Raw genomic sequence first — 11,946 nt, forward strand, 5'->3', positions numbered from 1 at the left:
CTGACTCCTCTCTGGCTTTCCCAGTTCCAGCTGGATAGATGTTTCCAAACACCATTTAACAGCTGGTGTCCACAGGGACTGGAAGAAGTGTAAATGCTCATATTCTCCTGTTACCCCTTTTGTATGCAGAGGTAGCACAGGGCATCCTGCTTGGACCCTCAGCCATCCACAGAGTGGGGCTGGGGCCAACCCTGCTCTTCCTTGCTGGTTGGAGGGTGACTCCTGTGGGAGCAGAGGTCTGCAGTGGTATCACCAGCAGGGAGACCCCCAGCTTGGGCCCTCAGCACTGTGCAGAGCCTGGCAAGGGGAAAGGACATAAAAAGACCTTGGCTCTTCTCTGTCCACAGTCAAAGCTGGTGAGGGGCTGCCAAGGGCTTTGCAGCGGGGAGAAGAAAGACAGCATTCATGGGAGCTGCGTGACTCCGAGCTGCTGGGCTGGGAGCCAGGCGCGTCAGCACCTGATGGGCCAGCACACGAAGAAGGGCTTCATGCTCCTCACCACCTCCAGAAGAGCCCTTTGAAGGGGTCCCAGCCCAGTGTAGTGAGGTCTCTCCTGCCCCACTGCCCCGCCTGTTCAGGGCTGCACTGTTGCCTGTTTGAGGCATTTCACTGGCACAGTGTGCTGGGGAGGTCTTTCCCCAGGAGCCTCGTTCGTTCACTGCTGCCCTGGACCATGCTGGCTGAGACAGCTGCCCAGGATCCCTCCTGCCTGCCTGTGTCCTCCATTCTCTGTCATCTTGTGGGGGCAGATTTGAGGGACCTGGATCAGTCCTTTGCCCATCTGTGCAGACTGCAAAGAAGCAGCCTTTAGTCGTGTGCACTGGCTGTTTGGAGGCTGCACAGATCATTCCCAGCGAGAGTACAGGGCTGGGGCTGTGGGGGTGGATCCTGGGGGCTGGACAGTCATCATCTCTCACAGCAGATCCCCACCCCTTCTCCAGGCATGCTGGAGCTTGCCTGGAGAATCCTTCCTCCAGAAGCCACTGGACAGAAGAGCCCTTGTGCAACCTTTTTGGAGATGTGCCTGGTACCTGCTGAGGCAGACTTTCCACTTCCCAGTGAACAGATGCCTGGCTATGGCTGCGCCATATGGTATTTTGGTCTCACTCATCTCCCAGCACAACCTGTCCTCCAGCCCTACAAGCAGGTGAGATTGCTCAGGGCTCTGATCCCTGGGGACAGCTCCCTGCAGGCTGTGGGAGCTGCCTAGGGTCCAGTGCAGGGAGAGGTGCAAGAGGTCTGTGCTTGGAGTGTGTCCCTCTGGGAAGTGCTACCCAGTCAGTGTGGCCTTGATGCTGGATCACCGTTCCAGGAAAGGTTTGGCTGTGCAGGGGGCTTGCCCTGCTGGCCCGGGATCTGACGAAAGCACACCACGCAGTGGGGGTGAGTAAACAGCACTTCAGGTTTGCGGCCAAGGATGCTTGTGACATCCTGGGGACACTTGTGAGGATGAAATCTGGCTCTGCCTGCCAGCCAGGAGTCTGTATCAGAGCCAGAATCTCTGGCGCTGGATTCATGATCTTACCCTGTAAGCTGTTCCTACAAGAGCTGGTACATCCCTCCTGACTCCTCCAGCAGTGTCTGCTGTTTTTCCCACTCAGTCAGGTTTATTGGGCGAACAATTGCCCGAGGCTCAGCGTCAGCAGCTGTCAGGCCCTGTGGATTTGGAACATGCAAGGATGGCAAGGGAGGAGCTCGCAGCTTTGCCCTTTGGCAGTATGTTGCAGGGCACAAAGCCAGCCTGCCCTCTTCCTGGCCAAGCTGGAGATTTGGCCCCTTGCTTTTGTGCTCCTCTGGCATTTCCTGTGGGCTGAGGGCTTGTCCCACTCCTGCTGTGGCTGCTCTGCTGGCTTGCCCTCCAGCTCCCTGTGCCACTATGTTTGCACACACAGTGCTGTCAGTTCGGCTTCTTGGGTGCACTTCTGACTTATCATGCTGCCTGGGCAGCTCCGATTTCATCATTGTTAGGGGGTCATGGCAGTGTGCTGTAAAACTCTGTTCCCCTCTTCCGCACCCTGCTCAGTCCCATGCACCCAGGAAGGACAATGCCTATGGAGCTGTCTGCCCTGGCCAGGACATCCCCAGCAGTGATGCTGTGCCTGGCTGAGGTGCTCTGTTCCATGGTCTGACCCTGGCACCTCTCTGCTATGGAGATTTCTGCAGCACAGCACAGGATCCCAAGATCCTGTGCCAGTGCAGGGCAGAGGAGCTGGTGCTTCCCCAGGCACTCTGGCAGGGACCAGCCATTTCCATCTGCATAATGGAGACTGTAGCACAACCACCATCAACCCACTCCGGGATATTTTTAGGCCTGGCTGTGCTGATGAGGGAGAGATGACAGGCTCACTCCACATCCAGACAACGCAATGCCTCTCCCAGCTGCAGCCACCTGGTGCAATGGGAGAAGCGTGGGCTGTTCCCCCAGGGAAGGCAGCACTGACCAGGTGTTCTGGCTCTGGGCTTGCTGCAAGCAGCTATTGGTGCAGGATACCACCATCCTCCTCCCTCTGAACTCGTGCAGCTTCACTGCTTTTGAGAGAACAGGTTAATTAATTCCCCAGATCTCACTGGCTCTTGACCTTGAGGGTATTTCCTGGCTTGTAAAGGAAAAGGGAGGAATCTGAAGCTGTGGGACTGAAGTATGGGCAGTGACATGCTTGCACATGGTCACCTGCTGTCACAGAAATGGGGATCCCCTTCAGCTGAGGAGTTTGGCTTTTCTGCAGGGCCTGAGGCTTGGAAAGTTCTGTGGAAGAAGGTATCAAAGCTTCCCCTTTTAATCAGAGCCCTGTGTGGGGCTGCAGCTGGTGGAGTGGAAGGAGCAGTGATTTGAGGGTGTCTGGGATGAGCTGATGGAGGACAGGAGGTCTGGGACATGAGGCTGTCTCCTGTGGCCAGGCGTGTCTGAAGCTGGTCCCTCAGCACTGCTGGGCAGGCCTTGCATGAAATAGGTGCCTGATGCCCTGGACACACACAATGACACAGTGCTACTGGGAGGTGCCGTTGCCAAGCCATGATTGTGTCCTGGGTGCTGGATGAGGGGAGAACTGTCCAACACAGTGTCTGTGGCAGGATTGGAGGGAAACTGGGATGGGCTGGAGCAGGCTGCTCTACCCAGCTTCACACCAGGGCTCACATGCCAACCCAGGTAGGTTGTAGGTGCTGGACTCTCAACACGGGGCTTGTCTGGGTGGCTGCACAAAGCAGTGGCACTAATCTACCCCATCCACCAGGAACCAATCTGTCAGGGAGGGTGCCACTGGTACCAACACCTCACTGTGTTTGGCTTTCCCTGTCCCTGCATTGGAAGGACCAATTCAGCTGCAGGTGCAAATGTCCCTCAGCTGGCTGCTGAGACCTGGAAAGTTCCAGCCCTGAGCAGCTGCTTCTGCCTGACCCCGTGGATCTGCCAGCATCCGCCAGCATAGCGGTGGTTCAGGTGATGGCTGCAGAAAGTTCATACTCCCTTGGCTGTGGCACAGGGAGTTGGCTCCCATGGAGCAGGGTGGAGAGACTTCATTGGAGAGGCTGAGCTCTGTCCCTACCTTCCTGTGGCTGGGCAGGGTGGGCTGCAGCTGAAAACAAGGACCTGCTGGCCTGGCTGTTCCCCACGACTGCCAGGAAAGGGGCAGAGTCATCCATGGCTGGCAGCTCTGTACATTCACTGTTTAGGATCCCACTTACTATACAAGGATCCAATGTCCCCTTAGTCCTGTTCTCAGTCATACCTACCACTATAGATTTGTGTGACTTTGAGTGATGTACCTGGGGGCGTTGAGGTGTTTCAGCAGCACCTCTCTGTCTGTGTCCCCTGTCTGTGGCTGGCAGCTGCCTCTTCATGGCTGCTGTTATCCCACATCCTGCCAGCAAACAGAGCACCCAGAGGCACTTCCCCCTGGCTGCTCTAACTCCCTGTTATGAAAAGTGGCTTCAAGAATGCACAGGTTGCCACAAATGCTGAATCTCCAAAACCAAGCATGTTTGTGTCCCGCAGCAGAGTACAAACCCTTGGCCACATCCTGCAGCACAGGGGTCAGGGCAGGGCAAACTAAGCCCTCAGCCCCTGCAACCTCCCACACAGCCCCTTTGGCCCACGCCATGCTGCGTGGCTCCTCTCCTTTCTTCCTTTTCCCAAGAGGAAGCAGATAAGCCTCAGCACCCAGGAGTGGGGAAGGAAGGCACTGGGACGCGGCAGGGCTACCTCAGCTGGCAGCTACCCTGCCAGCCTGGTGCCCCATGCCAGGCAGCCATTCTCATGACCAACGGTGAAGCACCTCCACCAGCAGCACCAGCATCTCCTCCCACCACCTTCCAGTGACTGGCAACATTTGAGGTGCCTGGTGCTTTCCCTTCCTCCTGCCTCTCCTTGCCCCCTGCCCTTGTGCTCCTTCCCATCTCCTTGATCCCTTTACTAAGCATCATGCTTGCCCTGGTCTCAGATGAGTAGGAGGTGGGATGCTGTCAAGAGCATCTCTCTGGGCACATGGCCCTGCACCCTGGGAGGTGTTGATGTCCCTTGGTGCATCACGGGGTATTGAGAGGGGAAATCACCCACACAGGAGTGCAGCCTGTGGCTCTGCAGACAATGCCCTGGGAGTTGCTTACCAGAGGCAGCAGTGCTGACCATTTCCTCTGGGCACAAGGGGAAGAGATCAGAGTGACACAAATGGGGAAGGTTTGTAAACCTGAACTCGGGCACTTGTGCTGCTGTGCTTATGCTGTGGGTTTTGGCATCGACTCACTTGGGCATGTAGGGGAGAGATAAGTATGACTTACGGAGCTGGTTGCTGTGTTGTATGAAGGTTGCTGCTGCATTACTTGGGTTCAGAGGTTGCAGGCATCAGGCAGCAATGGAGAGAAGGTTGAGGTTGAACAGAATGAAAAGAGGAGCCCATGGCCAGTGGCCCCATCACCACAGCAGGCCAGCTGAAGGTGCACAAGGGATTGCTCCGGTGCAAGTAATTAAGTACTGAAGCTCCAGGCTGGAAATGAGCACTGCTGCAGGTAGTGTAATGCCACAGAGCCAGCTCAGGCTGTTGTACCTGTTTTTAGAAAGACATGTGCATGAGCTGGAAGAGCAGGTGAACAAGACTGTCCTCAAGCAGAGCCTTCTGCACCTTCCCCACTGCCTTCTCTGGCGTGCAGGAATCAGTCCTGGCCTCTTTTTTGCTGCTGTAGCTGTTTGGACAGGAGATCAGGAGGGGTGCATACAGGTCAGGGCAAAACAGAAAGTATATCCATGCAGTATCTCCTCATGCCTGAGCCACAGATGCCAAAAAATTAAAGCTGAGACCTTAAACTTGTTGAGATCTAGTTGAGATCTAAACTTACTTTGCAAGCTGCTGCATGGTGAGGATGGCTGCCCCTGCAGCCATCGGTGACCATGCTGTACTTAATTTCAGGCTTGAGTTTTTCCCATCTTCAGTGTCTCACCTTTGGCTCTTGCACTTCCTTCTGCCCATACTGGTGCTCCATTCCCTCTGGCAGTGAGGAGACCACTCCTGGGGCAGTTAAGTAGCTTGCGCTCCTCACATCCTACGCAGCCATATTTGCCACATTTCCAGCCCTTAGCTCCTTTTTTTGTGGTGGTGTTGCTGCTCCTCAGGATTTCTGTGCCTGTTCTGAAGTTTGGAGAGCTGGACCAGACATCAAGTTGGCTTTGCCAGAGCTGTAGCTCTGCTTGGAAATCGCCTCCGTGCCCCTCTGACTCATGGCTCTCACAGCCAAGGTGCTGTGCTGCAGGCTCATAGCAGCAGTCATGTGTGGGGACAGCTCTTTTTCAGCTTTTTTCCTTAATTCTACCTCCCAGCCCTGCTTTCAGGGAGATTGTCCACCCTGCGGTAAAGCCTGTCCTCTCCATTCCCAAGAGCCTTCCTTTACAGCCCACCACTGTGCTGTGGGCTGTGATCATTTTCCCAGGCCATTCAGCTCATGCTGTAGCAGCCAGCAGCCTGTTCAGTGTTTTATCAGCCCCAAATGTAAGCCTTCATCTTGTCATCTAGACAATTGATATTAAGACCTATTAAATGGCACTGGACCAGGGGTCACTGGGGTCTAGGTACGCTTCCTGTTGTTGATGTCTCTCCATTAAGTCTTAGCTCACTGACAGATCTCAGAATGTAGCTGTTAATACATGTAGTTGTTAATCTATTTGAGTCTTATTAATTCTTTATAATACATACTCTTAATTAAAATCCTACAGCATTATTGAGAGCAATGGAGAAGGCAAAGTGTTCTCTATAGATGCTCCTGCTCTCAACAGCCAGAACTTTCCTTTTGCCCAGGGAGGAGTTTCCCTGTGTAACAGCCTCAGGATGCCCTTAGCTGTGCTTTCACCTACTCAGTGGCAGTCTGAGGGTCTCTGCCATTTCTCTGCCCATTGCTTTGACCCTTTAGATTATACTGGCCTCCTAGCAGCTGACCATTCATTAAAAGTTAACACATGTGTTTGGGAGAGTCTGTGATTAAGTCATCAAGTTGTTTGCAAATTACTTGGGCCTGTAGTATGAGTGTAGCTAGTTTGGGGAGGTGCAGCCTCTCCTTGTACCACTGCTTTGCCAAATTCCCTCCTCTCTGTGATAGCATGTGAGATGGAGTCACTCCTGCCATTCCCATTTGAGAGGAGGCAGTGGCTGGATGGTACTGCTTGCCTCGCCTGACTCTTCCAGCTATTTTTATGGCATGAAAGGGGATGGGGTAATGCCAGCCTGGAGAGCTCAGGATGAACCAATTGAGGTTCATAGCCATCACAGTTCTAACCATCTCTGAAATTCAGGTTTATTCAGCAATCATCTCAGAAAGACAAGGACAGCACCCCTGGCTTTGGGGAGGTAGCATGGCCACAGCTGGAGCTGGGCTCATTCAGGGTTCCTGCGGCACTGGCATGAAGAAATGCACTGTGATATCCAGTGATGGCATGTGGGCTGAGCAAGACTCCCTGTTTCACTCCCAGATCTCAGGTATGCTTCACTGGGGAGGCTGCTGGGGGGAGGTTATTTTAGCTGGTTTCTTAAGGAGTAGAATTAAAGATGGAACTTTCACCTAGCCTATTAAGAGGCTGTGTTCATGGTGTGCAGCCCAGTAACTAGTCAGTGCACAGATTCCACAGTGAGTGCTGTTACTCTAAACAGTCTTGGAAAAATATTAACAGGCTTTGCAAATTATTTCCAAGACTGTCAAACCAGCCTGGATGCCAGCAGCCACTGCTTGATTCTGTGCTCTCCTCTCTTTCATGGCACAGTAACCTACTGGGAGCAGGACATTTGCTTCTGGACGGCTCACCAGGGCTCAGCAAGCCTTCCTAAGGCCAAGCTCAGCTCCCTAAGCCCCCCCCCCCCAAGGGGGCAACCATGGCATCCATGATTCTAGGACAGTGAGCAAGTGAGGGAGGTGTGTGGAAGTGGAGGTGTCCCCAGCCACCAAACTCCATTCATCAGTTCCCGGATGTGCAGCTGAGATACAGGTGGTTCTAACCTGCCAGCAGGGGGTCTGGAAAAGATCTGGGACAATCTTGCCTGAATGCTTATCCTGATGCTATGGTAGAAGGGACTAATGCAGCCCTTTAAGAGAGAAAATAGGAAAAAGCAGATTAAATCCCTATGTCAAAGCATTAGGGAGGCTCATTGTGGGATTCTACATCTTGAAAAGGATTCAGGAAAATCAGAGAGCCTCTATACAGCAGGAACACAAAAAACGGCTTGAGGGTGGGAGGAAAAGCCTAGCAGAAAGAGAATTAAGCGACTCAGTATATTTAGCTTTTCAGAAAGACGGATGAGAGGGGGTTTGCCTGCAGCATATGTATAGTGTCACAAAGAGAAAATGCCAGGCTCTGAAAGGCTCTTTAATCAAGCAGAAGGCAGAACAAAATGGTATGTCTGCAAGCTGAAGCCAGACACAGGGAGGTGGGATGCTCTTCTAAACGTGAGGGTGAGGGACTTCTGAAACAGACCCAGAAAAGTGGGAGTCTTCAATGCTTGTCTTCAATTCAAGCCTACCTCCTCTCTTGGAAACTATGAGTGAACCAAACCTAGCGTATTGGAATTACTGCAAGGAGATGAACTGCTGAGCAGGGTGCTGGCCGGGGGCTTGCACTAGCACAGCCACCTGCCAGGAGGGACCATTGGGTCACTTCATCTGAGGAAGATCCTGGGAAACTGCTCCAGTCAGGCAGAGCACTTGGGGAGCTGATCGGGCAGGCTCCAGGTGTTAACCTGCGCCCAAAGTGGTAAGTGGGATTCTTTGCTGTTGAAAACATCTGGAGGGTGGCAGAATTTTTGAGCCAAGTTCAGATTGTTTAACTTGTTTTGTGTGGACCTGGTGCTGATGCTGTTTAACATTTCTGTTCTTAGAGTAGCCAAAGAACCAGAAATGTAAAGTGTTCTCCACAGTCTGTTCACGTTCAGAGTCTGCATTTAAGAATAATGCATAATGAGTGTGTGAGATGAAACAAGTTTGGTCAGAGAGATAAGACAAACTACAAGTGTCTTACAGCCCAGATTGTGTTCCTCGAGCCTGTGCATCAGCAGAGGTGATCTCTGTCTAGCCATTACTGGAAAAAGATGTTTGCTGTGGTATATAGTGGTATCTAATTAATCATAAAATATTGCATTAATTAGTATCAGGTCTGATTTGATGACATTTAATTTGGGGAGAAGGATTACAGTGTGAGTATCAGAATGGTAATTTTTATAGGGTAAAGAAACACAATGAGATTTGAAGTCTCTATGAAGCCTGGAGGCTGATGTGTGTGTTTGGCATCTGATGCAGATAGCTACAGCATAACTTTATTTACTGGTGGGAAAAGAACCTGTAGCTGTTATTTATGAGGTCCCCCCATATAGTGTGTGGCTCAGCCACCATGAAATAAAAAAGCAGGCAAGTGTCAGTTCAGTAGGAATGCCTTGTGGTGCTCAGCATCATGCACATGAGGGAAATTTGCAGAGCAATTTTGGCATGCCCCAGGCAGGCTCCTTTCAAAAGAAGGGCAGAAGGAAGCTTTGCTTATGGTCACACTGGTATATCCAAGCCATGCTTAGTCCAACATGAGTGTCTCTGCAGCACGGATGCAGGGACACAGGGGTGGGACCCCTCACTGTCTGCTCCAAGCAGTGACCAGCCCTAACTGTCTTGTGCTACCTGCTAATGCAGCCACCAGCTGCACCCTCTGCCAGAGCCTTTTTTCCCCAGATCATGGCCAGTGCTGCTGTAGGAAATGCTCTGCAGACACATGGGTAGCCACAGGCTCAGCAGGTTTGCTGTAAGTGGGTTTTGTTGAGCAGGATGGGCTGGACCATTTGCCTGATCATTTGGTCAGTTTGGCTTTGAAAGGCTCCAGAGCATTCTGGAAAGCAGCACAGCAATATGATAGGATTTAATCAGACTTAATTATTCCCCTGCTGTCTATCTCCTAGCAACATCCAGCCTGACATCTGCCTGCGAATGAAATGTGTAAGCTAAGTAGGAACATGTTCAGACTAAAGTCCTGCTACTTGAACCAAATCACTCCACTAATCATTGCCTTAATTCATCTCATGGCCATCAGACAGCTGCCAGGTGCTGGTACCTGATTTTCCAAGACACAGAGCGCTCGCCTTTTGAGTTTTTTCCAGGCTGGCAAGAAGGGTGACTTCATCCTGGGCTCTTTCCAGCACACTGACACCTGATAACGGGGGTAGAGTTTCCTGAGTGACAAACACGGGCTCAGGAGCGAGCCCCAGACTTGTCACTATCTGGCTTCGTGCTGTAGGTCCCGGCTTATCTCATCACTGAAATCAGATCACCTGCTGTGCCTGCACACCGCGGGGTTCAAATGTGGTATGGTCGGGGGCAGTTTAGGTGAAGCTTGGGAACAGCTGGAGCAGATGTGGTGCAGTGGCAGCAGGCAGTGCAGCAGCTCTGTGTCACAGGGACAAGGCTGGTTGAGGCAGGGAGAAGAGACCCAGCTTACGCAGATGGAGGGATGAAGAGGGGAAGAGAGGAGCAGGCATAAAGCAAAGGTATGTAAAGTAAAACTGGGCTCCAGCCAGACATGATGTGGCACAGGAGTAGGTGCGGTTCCTGGAAGAAATGAGCCCAGCAGCAGAGCCGGCGCCATCGGAGGAGGCTGCCCAGGCCAGCCCTGGCAGCCAGCTCGCCATGAAGCTGGAGGGAAGGGAGCTGCCTCAGATGAGTGAGCGCAACGAGCATCCTAAGGAGGTCAGCCCTGCGAGCTGGGGGTTGGTGGGGCAGCAGCTGGGAGGGCAGACCTACAGATGGACAGGGCTGCATGGATGTGGTTGTGTCCCCTCTCCACATACCTCCTCAGGGGGATATTGGTGCCATGATACCTGGGTGCTTGCTTGAGTCTGTTGGTCTCCTGTGCTATATCTAGAAGTTGTTGGCATCCAAAAAACCTGATGTCGTATGAGTGTGACATGTGTCTCCCTTTTGTCTCTGCAGAGAAGCATGGCAGCTCTGGAAACCTGGCTGCGTGGGTGCCACACTTGCAACTAGCTCACACTGACTTCATTCGTGCAGAGCATGAAGTGGGGTTTCTGGCTGTGAAAGTGGGGCTGTATGAGCTCCCACCAGCGCTCCCTGTGACCAGCAGGCACTCTGCCTTTTGTCAGCTGCCAGGAAGCAGGCTCGGGCAGTGGCCAGCCAGCTCTGTGCTGTTCAAGTCAGTGTCTGCCATTCAGTATCGGCACCTGGGCTCACCTCAGTGGGAGCTGCCACCATGCTGGACATGATCCTACTTAGATTCTCTTAAAATCACCTTTTGTTTCCCTTCTGTTATTAGTGATTCATGGAGGGTCACTGGGCTGGTCACTGAAAATGCAGGTTTATTCCTTATGGTTTCTTCCTTTCAGATTATTTTCCTCCTCGTGACTAGTAACTTTCCTTTATCATTCTATCCCTGAGAGGCCTTAAACTAGAGTTTGTCACTTGCCCTCTCCCTAAGGAGCATTAGAAGGCTGTGGGACCAGCAACAACAAGGGCAATGCTGTGGGAAGAGTGTGGTGCAGCCTGGCCCCAGTGCTGCTGTGCTCACAGGGCAGCTGTGCAGTGAGAAGGTGGAGACTTTAACATACCGGGAAGTGCGTGGAAGTTGCACTGTCTGCGTGGCGTGAGCTGTGCTGTGCGGTGGAAGGGCAGCTGGTGGGGTCCGTGCCGCCCGGCGTGGTCCGTGCAGTCTGGTGTGGTCCAGTGGTGGAGGCTGTGCCACACCGGGGAGGTGGTACAGAGCCGTGCAGGAGGTGGGCAGGACTTTTTGGGTGTGCAATGCTGTGAGGGTTTGCAGAAGCCGGAGGATGGTGTGAAGGCAGTGGCTGGACTGTGCAGCAGGCACAGGTGCTGCGTGGGGCAGTGACGGAAGCACCCTAGGGCTGCGTTGCCCTGAGAGGCCATCGGAGGAGTGCTCGGCGGTAGGGCAGTGCAGCACTTGAAGGGAGACGCAGAGCATTCAGTGCCGTGCCTGGAGGGGGGGCGATGCCGTGTCACTGCAGGGGCGCAGCGGCCGGGCAGGAGCTGAGATGCCTCAGCTGGCGGAAGGTGCAGTGATGTGGGATGACAATGCGGAGCCTCACAGAGGGTGCAGGGCTTGCAGGGGTCACCCAGTGCCATGCCTGGAGGAACCGCAGCGCTCTGGAGGTGCCACGGCGTGACTGGGGAGCGGCGCCTGTATTTGGAGAAGGAGCGATGCCCGGCAGGGGCCGTGAGGGGGGAGCGGGGCCGGGCCGCGTCCCGCGGCGCCACCGCCACGCGCTGATTCTGGGGGGCGCGGGGAGCCCTCCGCGCACGCGCACCGCCGCCCTGCCGCAGCGCTCCTCCGCTGGGGACTCGCCGCCCGCCCGCCATTGGCTGCGGACGCCTCCCGCGATTGGCCGGGGCACCGCCCCCGCGCCGTCCTATTGGCCGGCGGCGGCCGCTATGTGGGCGGGCCCCGCCCCGCCCCAGCCCGCCATTGGC

General features: G+C 53.9%; 1 protein-coding gene across 2 annotated transcripts in view; it reads left to right on the top strand.

Moving 5' to 3' along the window:
- The first annotated feature begins 627 nt into the window (after positions 1-627).
- The window catches only part of ST3GAL3 (ST3 beta-galactoside alpha-2,3-sialyltransferase 3), a 191,470-nt gene continuing 180,151 nt past the window's right edge, over positions 628-11,946 (top strand). Inside the window, exon 1 of one of the 2 annotated variants that reach the window (XM_042030504.1) lies at positions 628-6,959. The gene's annotated coding sequence lies outside the window, so the exon portion shown is untranslated. Of the gene's footprint in view, positions 6,960-7,356; positions 8,225-11,946 lie in introns of those variants that run through there. The other variant, XM_042030502.1, reaches the window with a different exon arrangement.

Source organism: Corvus kubaryi, unplaced genomic scaffold (genome assembly GCF_017639235.1).
Source record: "Corvus kubaryi isolate FWS band 111438036 unplaced genomic scaffold, C.kubaryi_AGA036_p1.0 37334, whole genome shotgun sequence".
Taxonomy (NCBI): Eukaryota; Metazoa; Chordata; class Aves; order Passeriformes; family Corvidae; genus Corvus; species Corvus kubaryi.